Source organism: Pelodiscus sinensis, chromosome 11, assembly GCF_052426305.1.
Source record: "Pelodiscus sinensis isolate ZL-2025 chromosome 11, ASM5242630v1, whole genome shotgun sequence".
Lineage (NCBI taxonomy): Eukaryota > Metazoa > Chordata > Testudines > Trionychidae > Pelodiscus > Pelodiscus sinensis.
In genome coordinates, this window is record NC_143062.1 from 47,714,510 (window position 1) to 47,728,981 (window position 14,472).

Below are 14,472 nucleotides of genomic sequence, written 5' to 3' on the forward strand. Positions count from 1 at the left end.
TACTACAGTTTCAACTAATTTGCCCGGTATTGACGTTAGATTAACCTGTCTGTAATTGCCAGGATCACCTCTAGAGCTCTTTTTAAATATTGACGTCACATGAGCTATCTTCCAGTCATTACGTACGGAAGCTAATTTAAAGGACAGGTTACAAACCACGGTTAGTAGTTCCGTAATTTCACATTTGAGTTCTTTCAGAACTCTTGAGTGAATGCCACCTGGTCCCAGTGACTTGTTACTGTTAAATTTATCAATTTATTCCAAAACCTCCTCTAATGATACCTCAATCTGGGATAACTCCTTCTATTTGTCACCTAAAAAGAATGGGTCAGGTTTGGCAATCTCTCCAGTATCCTCAGCCATGAAGACTGAAGGAAAGAATTCATTTAGCTTCTCCGCAATGACTTTATCATCTTTGAGTGCTCCTTTAGCACCTCGATCATCCAAGGGCCCCACTGGTTGTATAGCCAGCTTTCTGCTTCTGATGTATTTAAAAAACATTTTGCTATTACTTTTTGAGCTGTTCTTCAAACTCCTTTTTTGCTTTTATTATTATATTTTTACACTTCATTTGACAAAGTTTATGCTCCTTTCTATTTTCCTCATTATGATTTGACTTTTTAGAAGATGCCTTTTTATCTCTCACTGCTTCTTTTTAAATGGTTTTTAAGCCATGGTGGCTCTTTTGGGGTTCTCTTACTTTGCTTTTTAATTTGGTTTAGGTTGAATATTCGGAAAAACTTCCTCTCAGGGGGGTTAAGCACTGGAATAAATTGCCTAAGGAGTCAAAAATCTCCAATGAGATTCCACAAAGAGCAGGTTAAACAGACACCTGTTGGGGATGGCCTAGATGATTCTTAGGCCTTGCCTTGAGTACAGAGGACTGGATTAGAGGACCTCCGAGGTCCCTTCCATTCCTAGGATTCTACAATTTCATCCAATTTCTATTGCTCCAGTCCAACCAATTCATCCTACATAATATTCCAGTCCCCCTTTGTATTGATGATGCCTCCCAGCTTTGTGTCATCAGAACATTTCTTTAGCACAAGATCAGTCCCAAGACACATCCTTGAGGAATTCTTGCTACCTCCTTCCAGCCCTGAAAGTTTCCTTTCAACACAACTTTTGGTCATCTCTCCTTTACCCAGTTCCTTCTCCACTAGGAATGGAAAAACCACCAAGAACCAGGTAAACAATTTAACTGGTTCACCATCCACTGTGGGCGGTAGGGGCTGCTCTGGCCCCAGCTCCCCATGGCTGCGGGGGCTGCTTCGGCCCCACTGCCTGTCGTGGCTGGGGTCCTGTCAGCCAAACCACTATGGGAAGAACCCTGCAGTTAACCATTTAGCCAGTAAGGCTACATCTAGACTACAAGCCTCGTTCGAAAGAGAGCTTCTGGACTGAAACCACTTCTTTTGAAAAAGCAAGATGCTTTTTCGAAAGGAGAGCACCCAGGCAGTCTGGATGCTCTCGTTTGAAAAATCCCTGTTTGCATTCAAGAAAGCCTGTTTTTGAATGAACACTTTCGAAAAAAGGTGTTCTTCCTTGTAAAATGAGGTTTACCGCAGTCGAAAAACTGCCGTGTTCTTTTGATTTAATTTCAAAAGAACTTGGCAGCAGGCTAGGTGCAGGGGAAGTTTTTTTTAAAAAAGGCCACTTTAAAAAAAAAAAAACCCTGTAGTCTAGACACACCCTAAGAATGCCGGTAAGGCATATGCTTACCAGTTAACCAATTAGTGTAACATCCCTGTTCTCCACCTTACAATTCTTGTATCAAACCCCATTTTTTCCAACTTAACTAACAATCAGTCATCTGATACTATGTCAAACGCTTAAATGAAGTCCAGACAGATTTGCTCTACCACCTTCCCCTTGCCCAAAACCATCTTTTACCTCAAAGATAGACATTGTGTTAGTCTGACACGGTCTACATTTAGTAAATCCATGTTGTATTTTATCCCATTTTTCATTTAGCTCCGTGTCTTTATTCTTTACTTGAATATGTGTTCTAAAGCCTTGTATACTATTGAAGTCAGACTAAGAAATTGGTAATTGACTAGATTACTTTTTGCCCCCTAAAAATACTGTATTTACTACTCTCACTCATACAGTACCATGCCCCAATTTTGATAGAGACATAAAAAATTCTTGCTACATGACTTGCAATTTCATATGGCAGTTCTTTTGGTATTCTGGGATGGATATTACCTGGACTCCTCCCCATTAACCTTGTGCGCATTAAACTCCAAATTTTGCTTCCAACATGGATGAAGTCATTCCCATTTCTATACTTCACTCATTTGCCAACCTGTCTTTGCCCCTGTGATCTACATTATCATCTTTGCCGAGGCAAAGTAGTTAAGGATATTCTAGGCACAACCAAAAATTGAATAGTTTGTCCCATCTTCACTGCTTAGTGCAGGGGTTGACAATAAGTGACCAGCAAGCTGGATGCAGTTTTCAGGGTCATCCCTTGGCTGCCACCAGATGCTTTATTTACCTGCATCTCACAGCTCCCATTGGCTGTGGATTGCTGTGCCTGGCCAATGGGAGCTGCAGGAATTGGTGTCCTGATCTGCACCATTTCTTGTAGCTCCTACTGGTAAATAATCTATAGCCAATGAGAGCTGTGGACATACAGGTAAATAAAGCATCCTACGGCCCGTCGGGGCTAACCCAGGCTAACTGTGTCCAGCCTGTGAGCCGCTTTTTGCCCACCACAGGCTCCATTTATTGACTTTTTCTCTTTATTTCTATCCTTTTATTATTTGTTTTAATTCCTTTTGCAAGGAATTCCTTTGACTTGGGCAATTCTCACTTTCTCCCTACACTTTCTGATCTGTACAACAAAAATTCTTTCAGGTGGTTATTCAGCCAGTTAGGTACGGAGCCTTTCCCTACAATTTTCTTACTCACGCTTGAGATACAAACTCCAGAAAGGTTTTGCACCCTTGACTCAAATCAATTCTAAGGGCTGGTCTTCACTGAAAATTGACATCAGCATAGTGACATGTCTGGGGGAAGAGGGTGGGGGGCAGAAATCCACACGTCTGGAGAGACCCAGCCATGCTGATTTAGCTTCTAATATAGACAGTACTAAGCTGACAGAAGAATTCTTCCTTAAACTTAGCTATCGCCTCTTGAGAAGGCAGATAAATGACAGTGGTGGCAGAATCTCTTCTCTTGCTGTACTGAATGTGCACACTGGAGAGCTACAGTGGAGAAGCTGCAGCTGTAGCATTTGAAGTGTGGTCATAACCCCTGGTCTCCACATTTAAGTCCCTAAGCTCTGCAGTCCAGCTGAAGGGGAGAACGATTCTGTACCCTGGAGATCAGGACACTGTCCTGAAACATGAGACCCCCAAGTTCAAATCCTCTCTCCTCATCAGGTAGAGGGGGGGACTGAAGCTCATGTCATCCCAGGGAAGTGGTGCAATTACTAAGCTAAAGGTTATAATGCAAGTCGCCTCTGGAGGCATCTACCCTTTACAAGTGCCCAAAGAAATCCATTTTAGGGCGCATGCAGCATCTTCTTAGTCCCCAAACAGATGTGTGTGGGGGGGGGGGCGTTATTTGCCAAAATTTTTCACAAGTTTTGAATATGGTTCGACCTGAGCCAAAGTTTTGCTTGAAAATACATGACCTGACAGCCAACTGAACACACATTTTTTCCCACCCAGCTCTACAGTGGCTAGCAGCAGTGCAGCTGAAAAGTATGTCAACATCAGCTGTCAGGGCTTCTCCGGGTCCCAGCTGTGGCCAGGGAGCAGGATTCCGCAAAAACCCCAGTGAGATATGTGCACCACAAACACAGAGGCCCAGAACTCTTTGAAAGGCATTTAGGGGCTGCTGCTCTCCGCATCGTGCCTGACTGATTTAAGAGCCTAACCCTCTTCCTTTCACACGCAAAGGAAGACGGTTCCAGAAGTGGATCGCTGAAGAAGAGCAGTGGAGAGTTTTGTTTTCACGGAACATAAATGTACCTTCCAGGAAGAGGAGACCAAGCGCCTTAGGGACAGGCTGGCAAGAGCAGTCAGGATGGGGCTAGACTAATAGCAAAAGTAAATTATTATTAATAAATAATAATAATAATAAAAATAAAGAGGTAAGAAATGAGGACACTGCACACAAGTCGAGATGCCAAGAACAACATTAATGAAGGAATCAAGAGACAAGAAGAATGTACCAACGCGAGGAGCCTGGGCAACAAATAAGAGTGGGCCTGCTGATGGGGGCTGAGGAGGACAAATGCAACTGCCAGGGCCCAGTGACTCTAAAGAGCCTGGAGCTGGGGGCCCTTGAAATCACTCCTGGAGTGCCGCAGGACATGCTCTAGGGGGCTCCAAGGGAGCCGGCATCCAGCACTCCGGGCGGCCCGGAGGGCTGAATGTTCTGGCCCCACCCCTCGTGCCCAGGGGCCCAGCATGGCTGCCGGCTTCCCTGACCCAGAGGCACTGGAATTGCTCAGTTCTGAGCATACTCTCAGTCTAGTTGGCATTACTGAACCTGGTGAAATGATCTGATTTGAATGTTGAAATCAACCGATATAACTGACCGGACATAAGGGGAAGGGCAGTGGCACTATGTCAGAAATGACATTACCTGTTTCTGGGCCACAGATAGCTAAGAAGAAAATGATCTTGAATGGTTACAGATCAATGTTTTAACAGGTAAAGCACAACATGGCGTATTAGTTGCTGTCTGCTACAGACCACCAAATCACACTTGGGAACAAGATGAAAGCTCCTTACTGGCCTATCTACAGCATGTAGGGAAAAAGCTGCATGATTTTTTGGCGGGGAGGGACTTTGATTGGAGTGACATATGCTGGAGGTCTCTCGTTGCTAGTACTAAACCATGATAGCAACATGGGAGAATTCGTTATTAGACCTTTTCCTAAGAGGAACTGATTAAAGAACTAAAAATTACTAATAGTTTAGTTACATTTATAATGTGCAAGCAGGATAAAGTAGTAAACTAGTAAAATTGCATGTATGTATTATATACCACCCACCTACACACACACACACCCTAACTGATGCTTTAATGGGGCCAATTCCGCAAAGCTGAAAGTAAGTATGAGCCTAATCAGCTAGCAGGAGAATTTAATTAGAATAAATATGAATGATATTTGGGCATAATTTAAGAATCCCTTACTAAATATACAAAAAACCACAATTGAGGAAGAAGACTATACTTATTAAAAATCAATCTGGTTTAGAAGGGAAGTAAAGGTAGCTATAACAAATAAAATGGTAATATGGAAGACAGGAGAAATTGATATCCATGAATGCAAATCAGAAGATAGGAATTGTAGAAAACTGATAAGTAGAAGTCTATTGCTACTAGAGTTAAGGACAGAGTTTTTAAACTGTGCTAGGAACAAAAAGAATCCTGACAATGCTATTGATCCAATATTATATGGACTAATAATGACAAAAAGACAAAAGTATTCAATAAATATTTTTCTTCTATGTTGGGGGAGGGGGAACAGATGCAGTCTCGTCATGTTATAACATTCTTCCTAGCCAGCTAACCTCTGTGGATAAATCAATAGGATCCAAAAGTTTTTAAAAATGGCTAAGGAGTTTGCTGGGTGATTAAATGTTGATTTTCAATCAGTCCTGGAACACTGAGGAAGTTCCAGAAAACTGGAAAAAAGCTACAAATATGCCAATATTTTAAAAGGCTAAATGATATGGTTTGAGTAATTACAGGCACATCAGCCTGATAATGATCCCAAGCAAGATAATGGAGCACCTGATACAGGACTCAATTAGGAAAGAATTAAAGACCAGGACTTTAACAGGGTTCAAAACAGAACTAGATAAATGCATAGAGGTTGGGTCCAACAATACTTATTAGCCAGGATGGATAGGGATGGTGTCTCTGACCTCTGTTTGTCAGGTGCTGGGAATGGGTGATGGGGGAAGGAATCCCTTGATGATTTCCTGTTCTGTTCTCTCCCTCTGGGGCACCTGGCATTGGCTAGTCGGCAGACAGGACACTGGGCTAGATGGATGTTTGGTCTGACCCAGTATGGCCGTACTTATGCTCCAAGAAGGGTAATATAATCCATGCGTTAATAGAAAACAGATCCTGTCAAATTAACTTGATTATCTTTTTTCATGAATTTAAAAGTTTAATAAAGATGTAATAGGGTTGATGTAAAATACTTAAAGTTCTGAAAGGTGTTGACTTGATACCACATGACATTTTGATTACAAAACTAGAACTATATAAAATTAACCAGGCACACATTCAGTGAATTAAAAACTGGCTAACTGATAGGTCTCAAAATGTAACTGTAAACAGGGAGTCCTCATGCAGAAGTGGATCATGCAGGGGTCAGCTTTTGGCCGTATGCTATTTAACGTTTGTATCAATGATCTGGAAAACAAACAAACATAAAATCATCACCAATAAAGGATGTGGGTGGCATAAACTGGGGGAGTGATACATAATAAAGACCAGGTCACTGTTTCAGAGCAATCTGGAATCACTTGGAAAACTGGTGGTCAGCAAACAATCTGCATTTTAATATGACTCAGTGTAAAGATATACACATCTAGGGATAAAAATTGTAGGCCATACTTACAGGATAGGGAGACTCTCTCCTGGGAAGCAGAGACAATGAAAAGGATTTGTGGATTGTGATAGATAAGCAACTGAACATGAACTTTCAATGTGATCCTATAGTGAAAAGCACTAATGTGATCCTGGGATGCAAGAACACGGGAATCTGAAGTAGGAGTAGAGAGGTTATTGTAGTGCTGCACTTGGTACAGGAGTAACTACTGTTGGAAGAGTGTGTCCAGTCCTGGGGCCCACAATTCAAGGAGGATACAGATAAATTAGAGAGGGTTCACGGAAGAGCCATGAGAATGGTCAGAGGATTAGAAAACATGTCTTATAGTAACAGACTCAAGGAGATCAATTTATTTAGCTTAACAGACAGAAGGTTAAAGGGTGATTACAACCTACCCCAGGATTATGGATTATGTGTATCTACACAGGAAACAGATATTTAATAGGTTTTTCAAGCTAGCTAAGAAAGGTATAACACAATCAAATGGCTGGAAGCTAGACACATTCAGGCTGAAAATAACGTGCACATTTCTAACAATGAGTAATTAACACCACTGAAATGTGGTAAATTCTCCATCACTAACAATCTAAGTCAAAATGGGATGTTTTTTCCTAAAAGATCTGCTCTAAGAATTATTTATGGCCTGTGTTATACAGGAGGTCAGACTAGTTGTTCACAATAATCTTTTTTGTCCTTAGAATTTATTCATTTATTTTCCAAAGGGATTCAGACACTTTCAACTCTAAATCCCTTTTGAAAATAAGATTTAAGCTCCTAAATCAGTTAGGTCTTGTGACACTAAGGGCATATCTAGACTACGCACGGCTTCCGACAGAAGAAATGCAAATTAGGTGTGAATTTGCATATCTTTTTCCAGTCCCTTTTTCAGAAGAGGCTCTATTGGAAAAAAGAAAAAGCAGTCTAGATGGGGGTTTTTTGCATGAAAAAACCCTTTTTCAAAAGAACCCTTATTCCTCAAAAAATGAGGTTTACAGGGTTCTTTCGAAAAAGGGGGGTTTTGAGCACAACTCCCCATCTAGATGGCTTTTTTTTTTTAATTTCTGAAAAAGGGATCAGAAGAAGATATGCAAATTTGCACCTAATTTACATATCTTCTTTCAGAAACTGCAGGTAGCCTAAGAGAAGGAGCACCTAAATACCTTTCAAAATCTGGACCTTTGGCTTTGGGGATGGGACATCTTTTCAAAATCTTGAAAATATCCCCAGGGTTGAACAGGCATTTCTCACCCATCTCTACTAAACTGAGGTGAAAAAAATTAAAATAAATGCCCCTAGTGGTGTATTTAGTATGCATTTGCATGTTTATAAACAAAGGAAAGAGAAAAAATAAAATATCTGGGTCCTGACTCTCCATTGACCTGCATACTGTGCTGTAAATTTATACTAACAAAGTCAGTGTAAAATGCTACTATTGTGACAGGACAGCTTTTAAAACCACTCTGCGCTCACTTTGCACTAATGCAAATGACTACACAAAGTGTACTCCCAATGTACCCCACACTATGAATTACTGGATTCTTCAGTCATCTCTATTTTTAAAATCCTACAATGTACCAGGAAGATAAGCCACAAAGGAAAAAAAATCCTCTTTTCTTCTGTTGTTCTATTGATATAAAATTGCTAATATCAAGCATACAGCAGGGTACTGTATTAATATTGACTGAAGTATCCTTCTGGCAGAGTCAGGAATTGAGTAGCCCTGTATGAATTTAATGCTTGAATGTTGTTCATCAAAAGGAACGTAATTACCTATAGGAGCAGTATTCCTGGTCTTTGTTGTGGGCACAAAGATGCAGGTTCACTTGATACATGCTGTAACTGCTAGGTCTAACCTGTGCCATGCGGCACACCAAGTCCTAACTGTTGGGCTCTGAAGTGAAAGTCCCAGCTGCTGAGCCACAAATCCGTCCCTCTGATTTTACATGCCAAAAATCATATGACCTTGCAATGTGGGTCCACCGATAAATAGTTCTACAATGTCTTCTTCCCTTCAAATAGCACCTGACTCATCATTACAATTTCAAGGAAATGTTTTCAAAGAAAAAAAAAATATTGGTTTTAGCTGAGCTGCTCAAGAGACGATATCAGTAAAGCCATACTGTGTAAAAAAAAAAAAAGTCACACTGTGACAAACATTCCCTCACTCTTTCCCAGATTATCTCTGCCACTCAAATGAGTTCTGCTTCATTCGGCTTTGCAGACCAGCTCCATCCTAAATTTACGGCAGTTTCTATAATAATCTATTTTTAAAACCATAACAAAGCAGGTTTTGCACAGCAAAAATTAACTAGAGTGCAGTGGGCTCTTCAAATTTGTGCATAAAAGGCAAATACAAACTTAGAACAAATCCACTGTTTTTTTTCTTCACCGTATCAAACAAAATGACACACAAACATGTAAAACGTAGGTGAAGAGGCACAGGAGAGAGAAATGTAAGGGAGACCAAAGGAAGAAACTGTATCATGTGACTGTCCAATTTTGTACTATATCATAAAATAATGCTTTTACCCAAGACTATATGAATACAGGTAAAACTGAAATTTGATGATAAACCGTAGCATCTTCCGAAGTACATCAAATACACAGAAAATATCTCTTATACACAACTCTGCTCAGTCAAGTTACTTTCATATCCCCCATCTCATTCAGATTAATGAAGTCTGATAACATGTCTTGAGGTTTGACTGGTACGCGCAGACAGCTTGTTCTGGCTGTTTGTAAGATCTCTTTTACTTCCCACTGAAACATGAATTAAACACCTGCATCTTATCAAAAGATCAACAAACTGCATCTGGTAGCACTTTAGTCTAGCTTTGTGACCTTGTGAATATCCTGTTCTTCATGTTTCTCACATCTAAACTACGAGAATACGATGTTTAAAAAAATATATGTAGGTAAGTATGTCACAGTACCTTGAAAGTATGGTAAAACACTGGGTTGATTTAATCAATTGATCGTCATCTGTTTGGATTGTGGAAGCTCTCTCTGACTTGCAGTCGTTTAACTCTGAAATTAAACAAAAAAATATGACTACAGCAGTCATAGGAAATCTGCAACTTTATTTAGCTGACATTCCATAATTGCAATTTTTGTTTTGAAATATTAGTGCTCTAGTACAAGCATTTTACCTATTTGACACCCAAGAGGATTTAATTTTTACAGTGAATTTAAATGTTAATATATATTGTAAGCACTAGCAGAGAATGTCATTCAGCATTATGTCAACAAATCTTTCAGTAATAGCCAACCAGGGTGTGTCCAGACTACCTAGTTTTGTCGACAAAAGTGGACTTTTGTCGACAAAACTAAACCAGCGTCTACACTACCGCTGAGTTCTGTCGACATAACGTCGACAGAACTCAGCAGTTTTGTCGACGCTGGTATACCTCATTTTACGAGGCATAACACCTTCTGTCGACAGAACTCTGAAGGTGTTATTGCCTGTAACATTGCGTCCAGACTACGGAGTTCTGTCGACAAAGACGCTCTTTGTCGACGGAAGTTTTGTCGACAGTATCTGTCGACAAAACTTCCGTCGACAAAACGCGGTAGTCTAGACGTACCCCCAGTGTCCAAACTAATATTTGTAAAAAATTGCACCAATTTAGTCTCAACCATCAAACCAGTAATAAAATTAATTTACACTAAAAATGTTGGTGTCTAATTTAGGTTCTAATCTTGCAAACAGGTGCACTGGTGTGGACCCTTGTGCACATGCAGAAACTGCTCCTGCGTGTCTGCAGGTTCAGGGACTTAGCAGCCCATTTGATACTAGAATTTCTCCCTCCGCGATGCAGCTCTACCAACAGTAGCAAAGAAGAGCTGCTTGTGTACACTGACCAGCAGCATTTACACACCATGGCATGTAACTCGGTGCCCAGTGGTGATAGTTTACATGTAAAATTTTACCTTATATCACCACTGACAAATCAGAGGGAGGGGCATATAAACGCCTTATCTACATGAGAACATTGCATCAGTTTAACTTAAAACAATTTTTTAATTAAACCAGTGCCAGCCTCCTCAACACACGTTTTGGTTTAAGTTACAGAAATGTAGGTACTTACAAAGACAGTTAGCTCCTAGTAATCCTCTCTGATGCCCAGTGTGAAAGGTTGTACCGGCACCCCTAATATTACTTTTTTCTCTCTTGTCTGCGAGGCCAACCTTTTTGGTTTGTATACATCCTAATAGAATGGGCCCTCTAGGTACTACGACAATAATACAATTTTATTAGGAAATAGAGAACCCTCTGTACGTAGATGTCCTCTACTTGACTTGTCCTCTATATTACCTTTTACAAAGTTCTGTGGAGCAGAGACTTTTTGCTTTCTGCTTCCCTCATCGATAAGCCACACACTTCCAAGTTGAGTAAGGTAGTTCTGCATGCAGAAAACCCACTATTTCCTAATCAAATTAAATTATTTATATTTAAATTATTGATATATATTATTTACTTAGAAAGCCCAGGCTTCTTGTGCTAGCTGATATGCAAATACAAACTAAAAAGTCTATCCCCCAAAGAGAGTACAATCTAAGTAGAAGACAATAAAGAAAACTAATATTATGCATGCAGAGGTTGCTATAATCTGTGCAATAAACAGAGTGGTAAGCCGTTACCTAACCACGTCAGTATCACTGCAGAGGCGGACAATGTGGTAGCTTTAAAGATTTTATGGGAAGGTCCTTCTGTGCTTAAGAGGTGACAAGGTGAAATGTAAGAAGGTGCTGGTGAGAACTTTTACAAAACCAGCAATCAAAACTGGCAAAGTCTGTAGAAAAACTGTGTATCAGGGATGACAGGGTAGGTTAGGGATGTTAAACTGCGGTTAATCAACTAATCAAGTGGTAGATGGAATTTAAGAGCCTGGCGATTCTTAATACGTTTAAAAGGCATGGGCCTAGCATCTGGGACCGGGCGCGAGTGGGCATCAGCCAATTCCCAGCTTGCACCCAGTCCCCCCCCACGCCTTTGCCTCCCTTGCCCCCCCCCCCATAGAGATGGTGCCGGGGAGGGAAGTGGCTTTTAAGCCAGCTACCCCGAGCACCGGCTCCTGCTCCCCCTGCCCCTTGCTGCTCTCTCAGAGAGGCAGCAAGGCGGGAGGGGAAGCGACTAGTCGAGTCACTACTCAGCTACCCAGTAAGCATATGCTTATTGGGTAACTGACAGGTTGCTTACATCCCTAGAGTGGATGAAGATGAATTATGCACCTTATAAGAGAAACACATATGAGGTTTGATACAATGGAGATAGAGAAAAACAGAGAAAAAAGGTACAAATAGAAGAGTCAAAACACCAAGCCCGATATTTTCAAAACAGCATGTCAGGTTTTAGGTCATACTTCTCCCATGAAAAAGTCAAGGGGAAAAAGTGTGGCTGCAAACCTGAAGTAAAACTTTAAAAATTTGTCATTAAAAAATAAACAGGAGTAATGTTGCAATGCACCAGAGCAAAAGCCAAATCCCAGAAAACGCATATCTGTTCTAGTTAATAAAAAACAAAAAGCCCAGGAAAAACATTAAACAGTCAGGAAATTGAAAGTTAAGGTTACAATAAACTTTTAACGTCAGAGTTTACTGACATTCAAATTTAAGGTAGCCACACTACTGTTGCTCCTTTTCAAACCGAGCAATTTCCAGGCCCCGGGAATGTTCCAGCTGGAAACAGAAACTAATGGAAGTCTTTTATTTTCTTTGATGCAATCTTGTTCATTTACCAGGACTGTACAAGTCCTAATTCTCCAAGCACAGGAGGAACCAACAATAAAAGGAGCAATTTCCTAGCGTATCACTCCAATGTTCATTAGCCAGCTCCAGATTCAAAGATCTCTCTAGCTTTTCCTAGGGTCACACTGTGCTCACAGGGTGCTTGCTTGGCTTTCTCAGTTTTTGCCTTTGTCTCTTCACACTCTATGTTCTTGTCTGTTCTCAGTTTGTGCATGTTCTCTAGCAAGTCCAGGTCACTGTACCTACTAGAACAACAACTCATTTAGTGCTAGATTCTGGACAGACTCGAATAGCCCTTGTTTTAGAACTGGGCCCCTTGCCTGTCTTTTATAACTATGTTAACTGAAGAGTGTGTTAACTCACTCTGAATCTGAACAAGGTTTTAAGATAAGCCATAACAGAGCTCCACCCAGCACATAAAAGCAGCCCATTACACATCTTTGCCCATTATCCCAAAGTAGCCTAAACGGTGACCCCCAATAGCTCATTCAAAATACAAAAAAATGTTACAAATGATACACAATTGACTATTTTCAGAGATACAGTATCCTTCTGCCGGAAAACGCTTACAGCTCCAATATGAAAGTTACTGATGCCCAAATCCTTTCTGAGCTTTGCCTGGATTTCCTTTCAGCCGCAGGGGATGGGGGGAGGAAGGACCCCTTTCAGTCAGTCTCTGAGGAAGGCATACTCTTGTTGCGGAATTGGTTGGCTGAGGCAGACCCAGACCATTCTATCTGACTAGGGGATTCATCTTTGTAACAACTCCTCTTCCAACCTCAACTTCCACAAATATCCTCCCCACCCCTTACATTTGGGAATGTTATTAGGGAATAGGCAGCTGACATGCTATCACCCCAACTGCAAACACAAGTATCGTGTCCAGTATGAAAAGGGCTTGAAACTTTGCTCCTGACTTGGCCTCTCTTTCTCAAAAGCCTTTTTCAACTCTAATAATGCTAAATAACACCCCAGGGACAACATGGTTTTCCTTCTCCACTATTTGCTACTTGTCAGAAACATTCGGCAAATAAACATGGATCAGTTCTTCTTTCCAACCGAGAAAAGCTTTGGCAGCTGAAATTTCCTTGAAAACTTGGGTCTCCAAACAGGTTTTAACCTCTTCCGAAGACTCTCTTGCTGGAAAGTTACCACAGCATATAGCTGTTATAACGGTTTCTACACCCTGGGGCAGGACTGCAAGCCGCTTGCCTACAAACCATTTATTTCACCTGGGCCTTATTTTTAAAGGGCATTTCCGCTCACTGAATTCGAGAGACATCTTTCCTGGCATTGATTACACAGTTATTAGCCATAACAAAATCCAACCCTGGATTTTGTTGAGCTTCTTTCCCATTTCAGCTACCCAGATTTCTTGTTCAAATTCCAAAAGGTGCAATTTTCCAACCCAATTCTCTCAAATTTTGTATGGGTGCCCTGCTCGAGTTACTGTCTCCATTGGAGTCCGACTAGGTGGGTCAGTTTTGTATATCCCCAGTTCCCTGGCCTTTTTAGCAAGTCTTGCTTAATATCTCTTATGTTTCAGCCCATGTCAATCACCAGTATGTTTTAGCCCATGTCAATCACCAGTATGTTTTTTACAGAGTCTATTACCCATCCATTAGCCAAATTCCTTTTATTGTTTTTTACACTGTCAAGAACTAAACAAAAACTGGGGGCTGATCCTAGTATCTCTACTGAGCTTTACTCCCTCAGTTTGGGGCACCCCCATTTCCTGAATGGCAAGAGAGGACTTTCACTCGACACTTGCGACAGTCTCTTGGTCTGTCATAAATTTATTCAAGTGCTTCTATTTGTGGCCAGTTCTATCATTTCAATGAACCGTTTCCTTTAATTTTTGCATTAATCCCAATTTTCCTTTACAAACCAATATCAGACTTTTTAATCCTACCATAAAGGCTTTGAACCCAACTAGACTCCCCTCATTCATTGTACATGTTTGAAACAGCGCTGTCTGCCGATCATGGTGATCAGCTTCCACCTCTGGGCATCGCCGCAAGGAAAGATCCAAGTTCTGAGGCAGATTCCACCAGCTCTCACAGCGTCTTTGGCCTCTTTTTGCTGATGCTGATCATCAGCAAGTCCAAGCCCAGCTGGCAAACCATAAATAGGTC

At 41.0% G+C, this 14,472-nt stretch overlaps 1 protein-coding gene across 14 annotated transcripts in view; it reads right to left on the minus strand.

Moving 5' to 3' along the window:
• ATXN7 (ataxin 7) overlaps positions 1 to 14,472 on the minus strand; it is a 179,769-nt gene that overhangs the window by 127,878 nt on the left and 37,419 nt on the right. For 11 of the 14 annotated variants that reach the window (XM_089781274.1, XM_075938494.2, XM_089781267.1 and 8 more), the window contains one exon: positions 9,523 to 9,616. The gene's annotated coding sequence lies outside the window, so the exon portion shown is untranslated. Of the gene's footprint in view, positions 1 to 9,522; positions 9,617 to 11,230; positions 11,586 to 14,472 lie in introns of those variants that run through there. The other 3 variants (XM_075938493.2, XM_089781269.1, XM_075938500.2) reach the window with 2 other exon arrangements.